Source organism: Mesoplodon bidens (genome assembly GCF_964165515.1).
Source record: "Mesoplodon bidens genome assembly, chromosome: 2".
Taxonomy (NCBI): Eukaryota; Metazoa; Chordata; class Mammalia; order Artiodactyla; family Ziphiidae; genus Mesoplodon; species Mesoplodon bidens.
The window spans coordinates 78,887,111-78,904,464 of record NC_138177.1 but is presented as its reverse complement, the minus strand read 5'-3'; the positions used below and the strand labels follow the sequence as shown (position 1 = coordinate 78,904,464).

Below are 17,354 nucleotides of genomic sequence, written 5' to 3'. Positions count from 1 at the left end.
AATTGGCAGGCAGATTCTTAACCACTGCGCCATCAGGGAAGTCCCCCAAAGGTATGAATTTCTAATGATAGAATTTAAAGGAGTGTATTAGGAGAGTTGAAGAGATACCAGTGAGTGAGATTTGATGTGAGAATAAGTGAAGTATTGAGGAGATGGCCTTTTTAGTGCTCCTAAAATCTCTCCGAAGGCCAATCCCATTGTGGATAATCCAGAGATGAACAAATGTAATAATAATAACCAACATTTATTGGGCACTTACTGTATGCCAGGCACTATTCCTAGACATCTACATTAGTCATTCATTTGTTCCACATACTACCCTGTGAGGAAATACTATCATGACTCCATTTTATGGAAGAAAAAACTCGACCCTAGAGAAGTTAAGTAATTTTTCTAGAGTTTGCACAGCCCTCTAATGGCAGAGCTGGGATTCAAAGCTAGGCAGTCTGATTGAGAGCCCCTGCACCCAGAAATGGCTTTTTTGAATCATGAGTCTCCCCTTGTAAACATTCTGGGAAGAGGGAAGAGGCAACTTCATGAGAAAAACCTAGGTATCACTGTCATCATCATAATCATCACCATCATCACAGCAAAGGCACTGTGCCATTGTGTACAGGGCACTGCATAGAATGCTGAGAAGGCAAAGAGGCCTCTGGCCCCACGGCATGTCTGAACCTGACCCCTGAACCCTTCAGGTTGCTTCAAATGCCTCCACTTCCACAAAGCAGTTTCTGCTCACCTCATGGAACTCCCAATAATGAATGTATCTCCTCTGACAGCCACTTTTTGCCTCTGCTCTGCCACTTATTTATTATATTACTTTCTATCTTGTATTGTGGTTATTTATATACATTGTCACACAGCTGAGCCTTTGCACGTTGCTGAGTCCTTTGCCTGGCTGACTCCTACGCATTCTTTAAGATTCCACTCAGGTCTTATTGCATTTCCTGACTCTGCTGTCTGGATTAGATACCCCTCCTCTGTGTGCCCCAAACGCCTGGTATTTATCCATATCACAGCATTTACTATACTTGATTATAAATGTTTACTTGTTAGTATTCCTAACTAGATAGATCCCAGATCCTAACATCAGGGAACATGTCCTCTTATTTGAGTCTTCAGTACTTTGCACAATACCTGGCACAAATTAGGCATTTACTAAAATTATTTTTTCCCAATGAATGAATCTTCCATATAAATCTAATTATACTTTGAGGACAAAATTGGATATCTGATTCATTTTTTGTCCCCCTCAAGATGCCCTGCACCTAGTAGATGCTCAATAAATATAGCAATGACTAAATGACTGCAAAACACAAAGAGGTGTCAGATTCTGCTCTCAGGATATAGGGGAGGACTGGCAACTACAATTGAAGGTAGATGACATTAAAAGTTTGCATGTCTAGGTTATGTTCTAAAATTGGTGATATAGACATCTACGACTGAAATTAATGATAAATAACGTTTTTTCCTACTGAAGTTTGAAGTTATTTGGCCAGTAAAATGCAGTCCAATATTCAAACCCAGGTCCAGGTGACTCTAAAGCCAATATTGTTCCTGCTATACGACATTGTTGAGATGTTAGGGTAGAGGGGCCCTAGCTGGGCCCAGAAGAACCAGTAGGGCTAGGGTAATTAGAGACGAATAGGTACTGCACAAATGATAATATACATATTATATATATTATGATAATTATATCACATATATAATGATATCATATATGATATATGATATCATATATCATTATATATGATGTTTATATGTATATATATATACACACACACACACACACAGGTCTTTTAGGAAGCTCTATCTGGAAAGAGCATAGAGAATTGACTGATAGGGGGAAAAGCTGGAGGCAGGAATGTCTACTTGGAAATTATTACAATAGTCAGTCTCAACTTGGGAACAGAAACAAGACATTGATTTAAGTGGGAATTTGTGGACATTGGTGATTGAGAAAAATACATAGACAGCTGGAAACTTTGAGTCAGGATTACTCCAACGTTTTGAGCCTAAGTGAGAGACAGTGAATTCAGAAGTGAGACAATTTTGAAAGATGGTGAGTTTGGTTTTTGATGTGTTAAACTGACTTCTAGATGGGCAAGCTGAGTGGATAGAAACACAGGATTTAAGCTCAAGAGAGGCCTGAGCTAGACCTGAAGATGTGTTGATCATCTGCGAAGAGGTGATGGCTAAAGTTAGGAGAGCGAGACAGAGAGAGATCCTAGGGAGAAGTGGAGACAGAAAAGATCAAAGAACCAAGGAGTTTAAGGAACATTCAGGGAATGTTCAGGTCAAGGAAGTATTAAAATCAAGCAAGAAGACAGACCTCTGGCTTCCCTGGTGGCGCAGTGGTTAAGAATCCGCCTGCCAATGCAGGGGACACGGGTGCGAGCCCTGGTCCGGGAGGATCCCACATGCCGCAGAGCAGCTAAGCCTGTGCACCACAACTATTGAGCCTGTGCTCTAGAGCCCGTGGGCCACAACTACTGAGTCCACCTGCCACAACTACTGAAGCCCACGCACCTAGAGCCCAGGCTCCGCAACTAGAGAAGCCACCACAATGAGAAGCCCGCGCACCGTAACGAAGAGTAGCCCCCGCTCGCTGCAACTAAGAAAGACTGCGCACAGCAACGAAGACCCAGCGCAGCCAAAACTAAATAAATAAATTTAAAATTAATAAAAAAAAAAGAAGACAGACCTCTAGTTATCTATTTGAAGGAAATGAAATTACGATCTTGAAGAGATATCTGCACCCCCATGTTCACTGCAGCATTATTTTCAACAGCCAAGACATAGAAACAACCTAAGTGCCCATCAAGAGATGAATGAATAAAGAAAATGTGGTGCATATATGTATACTATATATATATATATATATATATATATATATATATACACACACACACACAATGAAATATTATTCAACCATAGAAAAGAAGGAAATCTTTCCATTTGCCATAACTTGGATGAAACTTGAGGGCATTATCCTAAGTGAAATAAGTCAGAAAAAGGCAAATACTGTGTGATCTCACTTATATGTGAAATCTAAAAAACCCAGACTCACAAAAACAGAGAGCAGATTGGTGGTTACCAGAGGCAGAGGGTAGAGGGTTGGGGGAAATGTGTGAAGGTATTCAAAAGGTAGAAACTTCCAGTTATAAGATAAATAGGTTCTGGGGACGTAATGTACAGCATGGTGACTATAGCCAACGATACTGTATTGCATATTTGAAAGTTGCTAGGAGAGTAGATTTTAAAAGTGCTCATCACACACACAAAAATTGTAACTGTGAGATGATGGATGTTAACTAAACTTAGTGTGGTAATCATTTCACAATGTATACATATATCAAATCATTATATGTACATCTTAAACTTATACAGTTATATGTCAATTATATCTCAATAAAGTTGGGGGTGGGGAGGGAGAAAAAACCAGAATATCATCGTATCTTGGAATTCAAACTGTAAGAGAGTAAGGAAAGGATATTCATTGGGTGGATTTGGTGATTAGGTTTGGCCATACTGGAGAAAGAATTTTGGTAAGTGGTTGGGTTAATTACAGAGGAAGAAAAGGAATTGTGGTAGCAGAGAATGTAGGTTACCCTTTGGATAAGTTGGGAATGAAAAGAAAGGGGAAAAAAAGAGTACTTGTGTAAGAAAGATTTTACTGAAGATACTAAAGTAAAGAGAAAGTAAATGGAAGAGAGAGAACTGAGCAAAACCCTTCTGAGGTGAGATGAGATGACAAAGTTGGTCCTGCAATGTAGGAGAAGTAGTGGATAAAATTTGGGATAATTGCTGTGGGAAATGATATAGGAGGCAATGAGGATGCATAAAAGGATTGCCAAGTAAAAACTAATAAAGTTCAATTGAAGTTTCATCACCTGAAATTTGATTGAGATCCATTTTCTTGTTTTCATGGTTTTTTTCTAGTAATGTCTGCCAGCCCAGGAGTGGAAACAAATGTAGGTACATCTCAGCCTTAGGAATTTCCATTGCTGGGATGATGGGTGGTCAAGGGTTCCAAAAGACAACGTGGCTAATAAGAGCAACCTGGATGCAAACCATGCAGGTGAGGTCAAAGCTGCCGTAGTTGGGTACCAATCACAGAAAGGCTGGGAAGAGATTGTGGGAAGTGGGAAGAGTTCAGCAGTGAAGGCAGAACCCAGGAAAAATAACATAGTTGTATCTGAGGGGCAAAATTCCTAGAGAAATGTCTAGCAGAATAAAATGAAATGAAGTAGTAGAAATACTTTCCCAGAATTATTCTTGGGAAAGAGGTTAATAATAAGAAAGGAAATAGTAAATTAGTGGAAACTGAAGAGGAAAGGGGACATAAGACTGTAAGGACAGATGTGAAGAACAGGCCTGAAGACCAAGAAATCTGGGGAGAAATGGTTAGAGCACATGGAACACATAGGTTGTTAAGCCATGATGGACTATGGCTAAATTGGAAAGCTGGGGAAGGGGATCAGCATTTAATATATCAATCGATTAGGGCTCAGGAATTTGCGGGCTGAACGTCACAAAGCTTGACTTTTAGAAGGCAGGCAATGAGGGTAGGAGGCACAACCATGTAGGTTTGAGTGTGAAAGTGAAGGAGAAACATTGGTGGTACCATCTAAAGGGATCTGAGTGTCACATCACAGATCTGTCACAGCTTTTACAGATAGGGTGCCTCTAATTCCCAGGTTGTGGAAAGCAGGTATGTGGGGACACAGAACAAGACCCAAGCTCACATCAGAGTGCCAATGGCCCCAGGTGGAGCTGCAGGAAGGCAGGAGGTGGGAATTTTGATTCTTTCCTTACAAAAGAGACACTTAGCCCTCAATTTTCCTGGCACGGATGAAGCTCTGGGACTCCCCATTGGCTTAAATGGACTGGTGAAAGCTAGGATGGGGAGATTTTTTTCTCCTCCGTGGGCAACCTAAAGAAGAAATCCCTTCCTGACTATTTTATTACAGCACTGTGAAAGTCAAGATGCCATTCCATTCTAACCCCTCATTTTCAGTCATAAATGACTATCTTGGTAGTATTCCTTTGGGGTTGAAATTTGCCAGTTTTGCTTTAGACAATGAGATAGATGAATTGGTAAGAAACAGTATAAGCAGCAGGAAATCGTGGACAACCTAAGGGCTTTGACCAAGGAAAGGATTTATTAGGGCCTCTTATAAACCTAGCAGCAGCTGGCTGAGTGGGTTCAACTCTTCTGAGTCTTGATCTCATCATTCCTAAGGTAGAATTTCATGTTCTCTCCTACAATAGTAAATATTGTTAGGAATGAATAATTCTTGGAGGTTAGAACACTGCTGTAGAGTATTGGACTTAAATTCTAGTCCCTAAAAATGGGCATAATTTTGGGAAGTCATTAAACTTCTATGTCTTAGAATTCTCGTCTGTAAAATAGGAGGTGTTTCTTTCCAACCCTAAAATTTAGGTATACGTTTATCAAGAGCTGAGAGAACAAAAGTGTTTCGAAGGTGGAGTTCACAGGTAGAAAAGACTGGCGGCACACTTAAATAACAGATGCTGTGGTTACTTGAAGAACTAAGAAGCCAGACATACAATCCATGTTTGTATCACAGTGAGTGCATATCATCATTATGAGAAGCAAATTTCAGAAAGTAAAACATCAAACCCAGATCTCTTTAGTGTTGAAAGCTTTTATTTTTAACAATATTACCATTTGGATTTTAAAAAATGATTTATCTTAGAATTTCTAGAGTGACAGAAGTAGTTTGAAGCTTTTATTTATAGGACGCTTTTAACAATGATTTCATCATTATCCGTTAGTATTTATGTATATACAGTGTACTAGATCCCTGTACAGCAAAATAGAATTCTTTCTCAAGTGAGATGGAAATGCATGGAAGTTAGAAAATTCAGAGGAAAAAATTCTAGTAAAAATAGATAAACTATTTCATTACAATAAATAATATTTTAGTACAATAAATAATATTTTAAAGTGCATTTCTATCCCATGTGCAAGGTAGCTAAATTAACATGACTTTCAGCTTGCTTAAATTCTCAGTATTATTGCTCTTTTAGCCTAGTGTTGCACATTTAATATTCATTTGCTTTTTTCTTCTGGTTCAATAAATAAATAATTCCGAACTTTGACACATATAAAGTGTCAAAGTTAAGTGAGAGTGTAAGGCCTAGTAAAATGGTTAAGACTTTTTTGCATGTGTGTCATTATTATAATGAATTTGTTTTTTGCGCTCTCTGAGCAGAGGTGATCTGGTCTAGAGCACCCCAGCCCAGAGTTTATTTTAGTAGTGGTTTTCTCTTACAGATAAGTCTGTGAATCCCTTCTTTCCATCTACCTTAGCAATCCCAAATGCTTCTTGTGTATTTCTGGATTTAGTTGTCTTTTCATATGTCCATACCTGACTTTTTCCTCCTGCCTTCTTTTACAGAGGTCCCTACTATGTTTCATCAAATATTCTATCACCAAAACTTGACAAGAAAGCATTTTAATTATTTCCCATTTGGAATCCTTCAATTGATCCTAAATTTATATTGTTTATACCTGCTTTTGTCTTTTTTCTTTATTTATATGCTCAGCTATAACAGAAGACAAAGAGAAAGCATCTTGCTATGAAAAAACAGTTTTTCAAAGAATCTAAGCTGGGGAGCCATGGTATAGAAACTTACATGACCAGCTTACAGTTTTAAATGGTTTCTAAAGCTTTATCATTTGGGGCTCTCCTGTACCATCCTTTACAACCAGCACCATTCGTTAAAAGATTGCCCTAAGGAAGGTTTCCTATTTTCTAGACAGGGAAAGTGACATAGAGATAAGTACCTGGTTAAAACCATGGTGATAGAAGCAAAAGCAGAAGAAAATTTATCTACTTCTCTTGGCCATGTTGCCTCCATCTATCTTCAGGGAGAATATGCAGTACATTATAACATAAGCAGCCTTCGCTTAACTGATTCAGAAAAGCTGCCGGGCCAGTGCATATAGTTGCAGAAACATCTTAGATCAAGACTCTACAAACACAGAGATGTAACACTGTGTTCTGGCGAGGGCTGTGGAGCAGACAGGTCTGTAATAACAGTTGGGCAGGGCAGCAACAAGGGCCACAAAGATAAAACAGGAGTAGTGGGAATCTGAGCTTTATTCAGCAACATGCGCTCACCATGATGCCATCATTTTTCCTTCTAAGAAAAAGTGCAGTCTAATGGGTTACCCTCTCACTTCACAGGGGACAGTGCCGGGATGCCTGGGCTTTGAGCTCTCCAAAGCACAGGCCTTCCAAAAATCAGGGAAGTGATGCTGCGATTAAAAAAGCGGTTGTGAAGCGATTCGAGGATCTAGGTAGAGGTCCTCAATGGGCACTAGGTAGCGATGCGTGAGCGGGGTTGGGCCGGGCCCCATAAGGAAGGGGAAACCCTGCACCAGCCAACGCATCTGCAGGACCTGGCGAGAATGCGCTTTGGAGAAGGTGGAGGAGAGTTCAACCCCAAGAGGGGCCTGCACCCTTGGGAGGGGAGAAAGCCGGCAACAGCGAAGACAGTGCAGAGATTGAGGGGTGAACACAAGGGACGGGAGAGGGAATGGGGCAGGGTGGAACCGCATTCTGGAGGTGCGCGAGGGTCGCCTTGAAGATTGAGGACTAGGCCGGGACCAGGAGAGCAGGGAAGTGTGAGGGAAAGACCCCTTCCTTTGGCAGCTCCCAATGTATTTCTGTCAAAGATGGCCAAATTCCACGCTGCCCTTCCCCCCTCCGCGCCTTTTCCACTGGGTTGCTTCTCAATGCTGCGAGAGGCGGTGGGGAGGTCCGGGTGAGTGTGTGCGTGGGGAGGAAGGTGCGGGAAAGAAGAGACCCTCCGTGGCCGCCCCTCCCACCCCACCGGCCTTTTGGGAGGTTCTTTTAGTTGAGAAAGGGGGCTCTGCCGCTTTAAGGTGGGGAATAGGCGTCACCTCTGGCCGGCTGACGAACTGGGGCGGGGACCTGGTGGGCGTGTCCATGCAAAGAAGGAGGTGGTGCCGGCGGTGGGCGGCCCCATAGTAAAATATTAGAGGGAGGGGCGGGGTCGAGGAGGCGAGGCTACTTGGTGGGCGGGGAGAAGGGGCGGTGCCTCCTCGGGAAGGCAGGGGAGGGGGAGGAGGAAGCGGCCGGTTGGTACCATTACTCGCGTTCCGGAAGGGGGACAAGTGACATTCCCTTGGAGGGGGGCGGGCCCTTCCCGGCGGCGGGGCCCTTGCTGAGGCGGGGAGGGGCGTTCCCCCTTCCCCCGCCGGGCGGAACGCCGGGGCCGGGGGGAGGGGGCACTTCTTCGCTCGCGTCCGAGGCGGGGCCGGCGGTACCTTTCGTGGCGCGGTGCGGCTGGGGGAGGGCCGAGGGGAGGGGGAAGGGGCGGTACCAGGAGGGGGTGCCGGAAAGGGGGAGGCGCCGGCGGACAATGGAGCCTATGTGTGCTTGCGGGAGTGGGACGGCGCCGCCGCCGCCGCTGCCGCCGCCGGGGGGAGACGCTGCGCCGCCGCTGCCGCTGGCCCGGGCCCCGGCCCCCCGGGGCTGAGAGCCGCCCCGGACCGAAGCCCCCTCCCCTACTCTGCTCCTCCTCTCCCCTCCCCCACTCCTGCCTCGGGGGTAAGTGGCACCTCAGGGGGAGGGGGAGGGGAAGGACCGAAGCCGGGGGTGGGGGGGCCGGGTCCGCGTCCGCGTGTTTTGAGCGGGTTTGAGGGCAGGGGTAGCTAAAGCCGCGAAGGGCTGGAGGGGTGGGGTGAGGGGAGAGAAGCGGTGGGGGTCGAGGTCGTAGATTTAGAGTTGAGTCTAGAGAAACCTGTAGGGGGAGATGGGGGGGCGTCCTCTGCCCACCGCTCACTGAGCGGTGGGTAGAGACGTAGGCATCTCTCGGTTTATTTTTTAGAGGTTGTGTCCCAGGCGGTGCTTGGAGAGACTAAACGAGGAGATGGGACGGTCCCAGGGTCCTGGGATGAAGGGGCATTCGAGCGGCGAGATGGAGAGCTAAATGAGGGAATTCGAGTTGAGTCTGGTGGGGTCTGTTAGACCCCGGAGATGGATAGTGAAGTACAGGGGACTTTGCAGGCCAGTGACTTGTTGGAGGGTTGGGGGGAAGTGAAAGCGAAGAAGAATGTTCGTGTAGTAAAGGGCTCCAGCAGGTGAGGTGGGGATGTCTAGGTCACTGAGTCGTTGTGGGGGGTCGTGGACACACCAGTGGTTTCCAAAGTGGAGCTGTAGCCATTAACCTTTGAAAGTTGCAAAGGCTATTAAGATGTCACTGGTTAGTGTTGGGCGAGCCTGGTGAAATGGAGATATCCCAAGGAAAAAACAGCAGGGTCGGTTATTATGTTCAGAGGGAAGGGCCAGAGGCCTTAACAGTGTTGCTGGGGGCCTTAGGTGAAGGCTCCCAAGCCTGAAGGAGGAGGCCTGAAATCTGTCCTCCAGAGCCCTGCCCTGTGATAGAGAGGAGTGACTTAGAGCCTAGATTGCAGACAGTTGGGGACTATTAAAGTTACTAAACAAAGTAGAGAAATGACATAACTATGTGTTGGTAGCGAGAGACTAAGGTGGGGTAGAATTGGTGCAGAGTTAGACTGTGGTTAGGGCAGACATGGACAGATCCCTGGCAATGACTTTAGTGGGAAAATGATTGAGTGGCTGTGTAAAGAGTTACATTTTGATCAATGGTGTGTGATGGAGTATTTGTTAGCATTTGATGTATTCAAGAATTAAGTGTTTATTCTTAGGTCAGAGATCTGGACTCTTGTACACTGAGCACAAAGTGATGAATCAGAATTAGCAGGTAGGAAGGATAAGTAGTTGAGAGTAAGGGGTAGGGGATGCAAATGAATATTGGTAGATAAGACTCCTGTGTAGACAAGAACTTTTCACTCTTCATAGAGATTGTACAACATGGTTGTTCTGTTGATTTTGGTTTTTGACTGGATACTAATGATATGGGAAGGTTTAACAAGGATTTAGTGTGAACAATGTTATGGTCCTAAGTACAAATTTAAGAAAGACCTCCTTACTAACTATTGAAAAAGACCCAATCTGTAAAACACAGGAATGGGTTAGTAAAAGCAGTTAGATGGCATAAGGATGCTTTGGGGAATGAGGATTCCATTAATTAGCGGTTTGGATAAGAAGAGAAAATTTAATGCAGAGTTAAGATAAGGATGACCTTTCATAGTTTTAGAATCTAGGATCTAATGGTATTGAACCATTAGAATATTATTTTGTAATAACAGTGTTGAATGTAAGATGATAATAGTTCCTAAACATAACGGTAGATCGATAAGAAGGTCATTGACTAAAAGATGAAGGAACAATTTCCATACTGTTCTCTTCTTATAAGGCAGGTTTTATGTAGTAACTTGGCTCCTGAGCTAAGGATTCCTGACCTGGATTCTTAGATGACTAGTGTAAGTGAAAATGCACTTACGTACTTTGGAATTTATTCTATGGGATATTTTTCCCATAGCCTTCAGAAGTGTGTCTGCTCCCGTGGATCAAAAGAAAATGCTCTCCGGCTTGTAGGGGAAAAAAGTACAGAGGTTTCACAAGCATTATAATCAACTAAATATTTGATCATGGTGATCTGGTATAGTGGTTAGAGCCTTGAACTTGGAATCAGGAAGCTGGTTTTACCATTGACTTATGTGTGACTTTAAACAAATCTCTCATATTTATTCTCCAGTTTTCCCATTTATGAAGTGGGGATACCACTGCCCTGACCACTCACAATGCATTGCAGCGCTTAACAAGTTAATGCTTATCTGCACAGTGCCTTGGACACTTCTGGGAATGAAAGTTTACGTAGCCCAATTTTTTTCTCACTTGTAAAAAACTGCTATCTCTGGAACAGACCAAATTCAGCTTCTGTAATAATTACAGCAGCATGCTTGATCAAGGAACAAAAAGGAGTACCTTATACATCTACCTTGTTCTGTTGTCCAGGTTTTGGCTTTATATTAGTTTTGAAAGGTGATACCTCTTCCCCATTTAGTGGTAAAACAGGATAGTGATGACAATTGTAGAAATGTAAGCAAAGGTCCCCATGAGAGAGTGGGACTGTACACGCTGTGAGTGTTAACCTAGGCTGATGCTGACTCTAAATTTGTGTGACCTTGGACATGTTACTTGGCTTCCTGGTGGCTTAATTTTCTTCAACTATGAAGTACTGCTAATGGAATGACTTACTTGTCTGTCTGCCTTGGTGACTATGTTAGGGTCTATAGAAACTTTATGTGCTCTAGGTCAGAAGTTCTTAATCTTCTATGTCCCATGTTTTCCTTTGGCAATTTAATGAAGCATAGGACCCCTTCTGAGAATCATGTTTTTTAAATGTATAACATAAAATATATAGAATTACAAATGACATGGAAACAGTTATCAAACTGTTAAACAATTGTAATACAGTAGTTTGTATGTTTATAACACATTAAATAACAAAATGTAGCTTCAGGCCTATTGATACTATAATTTTGAAGTAGTGATGAGTGTAAATATTATGTTGAGAGATCTGCAACAACTGTAATGTGATGTGAAGTGTTTTGTGGTTCCTCTTGGTGACATAGTCAGGGGATTGCTAATACTACTGTGGGTTGTAACCTACATTCACAGTTAAAGGTGGTGCTAACTTTTACTTGGAGGTTAGTGAGCATGAAGATCAAAATTTTCGCCAGCCAAGTTCACAGGTGCCACCCCTCCTAAGTCTCTCCAGAGACCCCTTAAGAGGTCATGGATCCCAGGTTAAGAGGTCCTGCTGTAGACCAGCTGATTTTTGAAAGTTGAATTATCTAATGGCCACTTGCCTTTTAAGCTTTGTAATGTTTTTTTTTTTTTTTTTTCAGCATCTTCACCATGCTAAGAACAAGGGCATAGAGAAGATATGAAATAAAAGTCTATTTTACAACCTGTGATAACTGTTCTTGGTTGGGGAGAAAGTTAAAAACAGTGATTAGAATGAGGCTTTTGTACCTGATGGATTTTGCTTTTCTAAACTTCCCAGTCTTCAATAGGATAGAAGTAGGCTATAGTGCTCCAGCTTCTTGCACTTTGAGTTTTAGTGGTTTTGCCTTCCTTCCCCATTTTTGACCTAATTATTTTCTTACTATTCCTTCCTCCAAATATTGTTTTGGTCCCAGAGCATTGGGGAATGGGTGGTTTTCTTTGCCCATGGTGTGATGGGCTATGAACTTTTCCATTCTTCTCATTCCTGTAGGACTGAATGTGGGACTAGCTGGTGTTACTCCACTTTGACCTAAAAATTCCTTTCTGTTTGGGAGGCAGAGATCACTCTTGGAAAGTTCCTCTGTGTCCCAATGTTAGAAGAGAGAGCAAATTGGACATCTTGAAAGGTAAAGAGCCCGATGATGAGCACGTAACTTCTGTGATTCAGTCTGTGCATTTTGGATTTTGTTTCTGCTTCTGTAGGGTCTCTTGTAAGTTAAAACTATATTTGTTCATTACTGTAGCAGTTCCCAAGGCAGAGGTCATCAAGTTAAATGCAAGTCATAACTGTAAGTGCAATTACCTTGTACTTTCCTATGAACAGGGACTTCTGCAATAAATTATTTCCTAGGAAAGGCAGATGGTAAGAAGTTAAACAAGTATTTATTGTGTCATCATTGATTTGTATGAATGTGAGGCAAGAGTAGCAATACACAAGCCTCAAGCTCATTATAATACATGAATCAACCAGCATTTATTGAGTTTCTTTTTGGGCCCTGAGATGATGACCCTTTCCTCAGGGGGTTCCCTGACTATATATAACAGGGATACAATTTTTAAAGTGTTCTAATAGTGTCATGAATGTAATGCTGTGGGACCATGGAGGACATTCCTGGGGATAGTTTGGAATCAAGGAAAATTTCACAAAGAAGGGATATTTGTGCTGACATTTTACTTTGGGTAACCATTACTCTAAATGATGATAGATGACATTCATTTTTGAATGGTTAAATTCTGTCGAAACTCTTGAGCTTGATAAAATTTATTTGCTTGCTTAAAGTTTGTTAGCTTGAAGGACAGTAGGTGAGTTTTTACTCTTTGAGTATGAAAACATATATTAGCATTTTGTTTGGACCAAAGTTTTCTATATAAGTCCATAGTATAGTTTTCTTTTTTCCACATGTTTGGGAAAGATTGGTTCTTCCTATTGTGTGCTTTTTCTGAGAGGAAGCCTTTTAGTAGTTGGCATGCCAGAAGTTAAGAATGAGCTAGGAATGGAATCCTGAGGCCTTTTAGTTCCACATTCTAAGTTTGATACTATGCCTTTTATGGTGTAGTGGTCATAGCATAGAAATGAAATTTGTTAAACATGACATAGTTGTAATAAACTTGACTTCTTAGAGCAGGAGAGTGGAAAAGGATCATTGGAAGAGTTGAAATCGGAATGGTAGAGGTGATTCTGACCTAAGTTAGACTAATTTGTGAATTTATTTACAACTTTGTGGTAACCTTATAGAGCTTCCTTTTAAAGATTCCTAAATAATTTGGCCTTAGGACAATCTGGAACTTGGTTCTTCCTTGCCACTTCAAAACTATAAATTCTGGGCAAAGGGGGAGGCTTGGTGTTATAATTCTAGTTTACAAGGACTAATGTTGGAAATTGTTCTGCCTGGTGAGTTACTTAGTGTTTTATTGAATTATCTAGCTCAAGTCAGTATAGCATTTCACACACAGTAGGCTGTCAAGCAAAGGAAATCATATGGTCCTGTTGTTCAGTCATATGTTCCCCCAAATGTATGTGAAAATAAATTATCTTGCTGCATGCTTGCCGTGTAGAGTTACAGTTGAGAGTAGGGAGGAACTGTGAATGGTGTGCACTTTGTGAATTGAAAAGTGTATCTGGAATTTTGAATCTTTCACCTTTACAGTCAGCTCTCAATTCTCTGTACTAATTAGGAATGGGAAGAAGCAAAAATGTGATGGTTTTTTTCCTACTAAATGTTCAGAAAAATAGAAAAATTGATTTTATTAAAATATTAATATTTTTCCAGTTTCTGAAAAGAAAATATGCAGTTGGGAAGGAGGGAAAGTCACAAGGCCCTTGAGATATCTACAGAGTGGATAATATACCCTTTAATAATTGGAAGGTGATTCTGTTTACATGGGAGGTGATAACTTCCTCTAGAATGAATAGGAAACCTGTTCTTCTCTTAAGATAGTAACAAAATGATACTATCGATTTTTTTTTTTTAATCACTTAGAAACTCTTCTTCTTTATTTTATCCTCATCCAGGTGAGGGTCACCTTTGAGACAGGGGTTCCTGGACTCCGCAAGCTCCTCCCCTCCAGGATGAGCACTGCTGTATCGTGACCCTTGGGGTTTTGGTGAGTAGCCTGATGGATGATAGCACTAGAAAGCATGCCTGGTTTAGAAAGATGATCTTGGGGAAAAGCTTCAACTTTTATTCAACAGATATTTTTGGAGCAAATAGCACATGTCAGACACTATAGTAAGTGCTAAGAATACAAGGATGAACAAATCAGTCTTGATCCCTGCCTTCATGGAGCCTAGCATGAGAGCTGAATGTTACACAAATGATCACATAATCATACAACATGGGAAATGTTGTGAAGGAAAAACACAGGATGCTATGAAAAGAGTGTAATGGAGAATTTCGTCTAGATTAGTGGCTTTACAGTATCCTTTCTCTCTGAAGAAGAAACACTGAAGCTGAGATTTTCTTCACTCAGCAAAAATATTCAACTTGATATGGAAGGTTAGGGGTGAGGGAGAGAGGTGTCAAGAATGACTCCAAATTTCTGTCATGAGCAGCTGGGTGGATGAAGGTGCCGTTTACTAAAACATAGAAAACTGAAGGGAAAATACTTTTGGGAGGGAGGCTATATACAGATGAAGAATTCATCTTTATCTTTGTTAGGTTTCAGACATCTAGTGAGATGTCAAGTTGGCAGTTGTGTATACAGGTCAGCAGAGCAGAAGCTGAGCCGGAGATGGAAATTTGGGAGTTGTGGGCATGTAAAGAACTTATAGAATAAGAAGAGAAGATGCCCCAGGGTAGAGTCGTGAGGAACTCAAAATTGTAGAGATTGGATAGAGGCAGGGCCAGCAAAGGAAGCAGATGAAGAGTGACTTGAAGGGAAGGAAGAAGACTGGGAAGGTGTGGTATTATGGGAACCAAGAGAGGGGAGTTTCAAGAAGGAAGTGATCAACTGGCAGAGTCTACGAGATGGAGTAAGATGAGGTTAGAAAAGCGGTCAGTGGTGACCTTAACAAAAGTCATGGTTTTTGTGATCTGTGGTTAGAAGTTGGTTTAAAATGGTTAAAGGGTGAATGGCAAGTAAGGAACTGAAGACTGTGTCTTATCAACTCTGGTAGAGAATCTTGGCTCCAAAGGGGAATAGAATGCCAGAGCTGGTTTTGTTTTGCTTTAGTTTTTTTTTTTTTTTAATCTGGAAGATACCACAGCATGTCTGAAAGCTGGTTGGAAATATCCAGGAGATGCAGGACGTAGAGAGGTGGCCACCAGAGAGAGTGAAGGTGCTCAGTAAGCTGGAAGGGATGGGACCTAGACCACCTGTGGTAGGACTGACCTTTGGGGAGAAGTGGGCTTTTTTTTCGGTTTCATTAATAGGGAACAAAGATGGGGTAGGTACTGATAAAAAGAGATTTACAGGTTTGGTGGTGAGGAATCCTGCCTGGTGACTTCTCTTATCCCTGTTAAGTCCTGGGCAAGGCCATGCAGTAGGAGAGGAGGAGGATGGTTGGAGACGGCGAAGGTAAGAAATGCTATTAGGCAGGATAGGTGAGTGAGCTTGCTAGAGGATGGCAGTAGTCATGGTTAACCTGAATGTTTATGTTGTGCTGCTAAGCATTTTCTATGTACTGGCTCACCTTGTCCACCAAGTCCATGCTTAGCCAGGCACTGCAGTGATAAAGAGCATGGCCAGCGTGTCTGGCTGAATGCCAGCTCCACCACTTACTGGGGTGCGACCCAACTTACTTGGGCAAATTACTTACTGTTTCAGAGCCTCAGTTTCCTTATCTCTAAAATAGGGATAGTAGTAGGACCTGCCTTCTGTGGTTGTTGTGAATGAGTTAGTATGTACGCATAGTAAAAATTTTAAGTATTATTTAAGAAGAAAAGAGAGAAAAATTATATAAGCAGATCTTAGAGTTAGGAGATTTAGTTATACTGGGGAAATATCTCACTCTGGCTACAATTAACCATTCTGTGGAAGATCTTTTCTAGTCCTTAAAGGTAAACATTTGAGCACTAAGCTGAAAATGTAGGAGCTGAAAGGGTCTCATTTTATTCTTTGGGGTTGTATGATAAGATACTTGGCAGATTACTTGCTTGATTGTTTTTGGTGTCAGGCTAAAGCTAGGGTGACTTATTTCAACAACTCCCTTGGATTAGGGGTTAGAACACCTGAATTTTATTCCCATCACTAGGTGAGCCCACAAGCTTGTTTCAGCCTTCTGTGCTGTCTCTTCACCCATAAAGTAATGGTAAGGAGATGGCTTAGAGGAAAGAGCAGGTCAGAGAGCACTGATGCGAAACCTGGGAGAAGCCCATTCACCCCTGTGTGCTCCGTCCATTCATCTGTAAAATGCCGTTGATTATTATTATTAGAAATAATCTTTGCTACCAGCTCATCAGAAATGCCTGGCAGATTGAGGTGATTTGATATTTGTCATATGTTGAGAGTTTCTTTGGAAGGAGAGTGCAACACAAGTGCCAGGTGTTTCTGCTCTGAGAGGAGCTGGGTACATCACCAAGAGTCCAACCACATTCTTAGTACATCATGCTGAGTATTATAGAAAAACCGAAGAACTTTAAAGCAAGGTTCTTGTCTTCAAAGAACACAGTCTACATAGGGAGATAAAAAATACACATGGGACTATTCAATTTGACATATGATTGAGTGCTAGAATGTGTGATGCAGACAGAAAGTACCAGAAGAAGTTACAGAAGGGGACTATATAGGTGATAACTTCTTTTTTTTTTCCTGAGGTAAATGTTTTCTGATGGCTTTGTCCATGCAAGATTCATTTACTACTTCTGTTTTACCAGTGATTCCCGATGTTTAGTGGGAGGTTACAGTATGGTTTATGATCATATATTATGTTGAACTTGACAACCACAATCAGTTTTATAGTCTAAACTGGAAAAAAAAAAAAAAGCTAAAGGTGGTGGGGGATAAACATACAACCTTAAATATAATCAAGACCAAAATGTTTTTAGGATGCTTTCTCCCAAGGTCAGCATAAAACATTCCATAACATTGTATTCTAGTTCTTTTTCCTGACTTCTTCATTTAAAAGAAAAAAATGTGATTGTATGCACTGAGAACTTCCACAAATTCCTTTCACGGTCTCAGGTAAAATCGCTG

The 17,354-nt window shown here is 41.9% G+C and overlaps 1 protein-coding gene across 2 annotated transcripts in view; it reads left to right on the top strand.

Moving 5' to 3' along the window:
• LOC308612309 (uncharacterized protein) overlaps positions 1–17,354 on the top strand; it is a gene marked incomplete at its 3' end in the record, with an annotated part of 76,507 nt that overhangs the window by 57,790 nt on the left and 1,363 nt on the right. Inside the window, exons 1-3 of one of the 2 annotated variants that reach the window (XM_081224708.1) lie at positions 8,439–8,609; positions 12,211–12,346; positions 14,233–14,324. Of the gene's footprint in view, positions 1–8,438; positions 8,610–12,210; positions 12,347–14,232; positions 14,325–17,354 lie in introns of those variants that run through there. The other variant, XM_081224709.1, reaches the window with a different exon arrangement.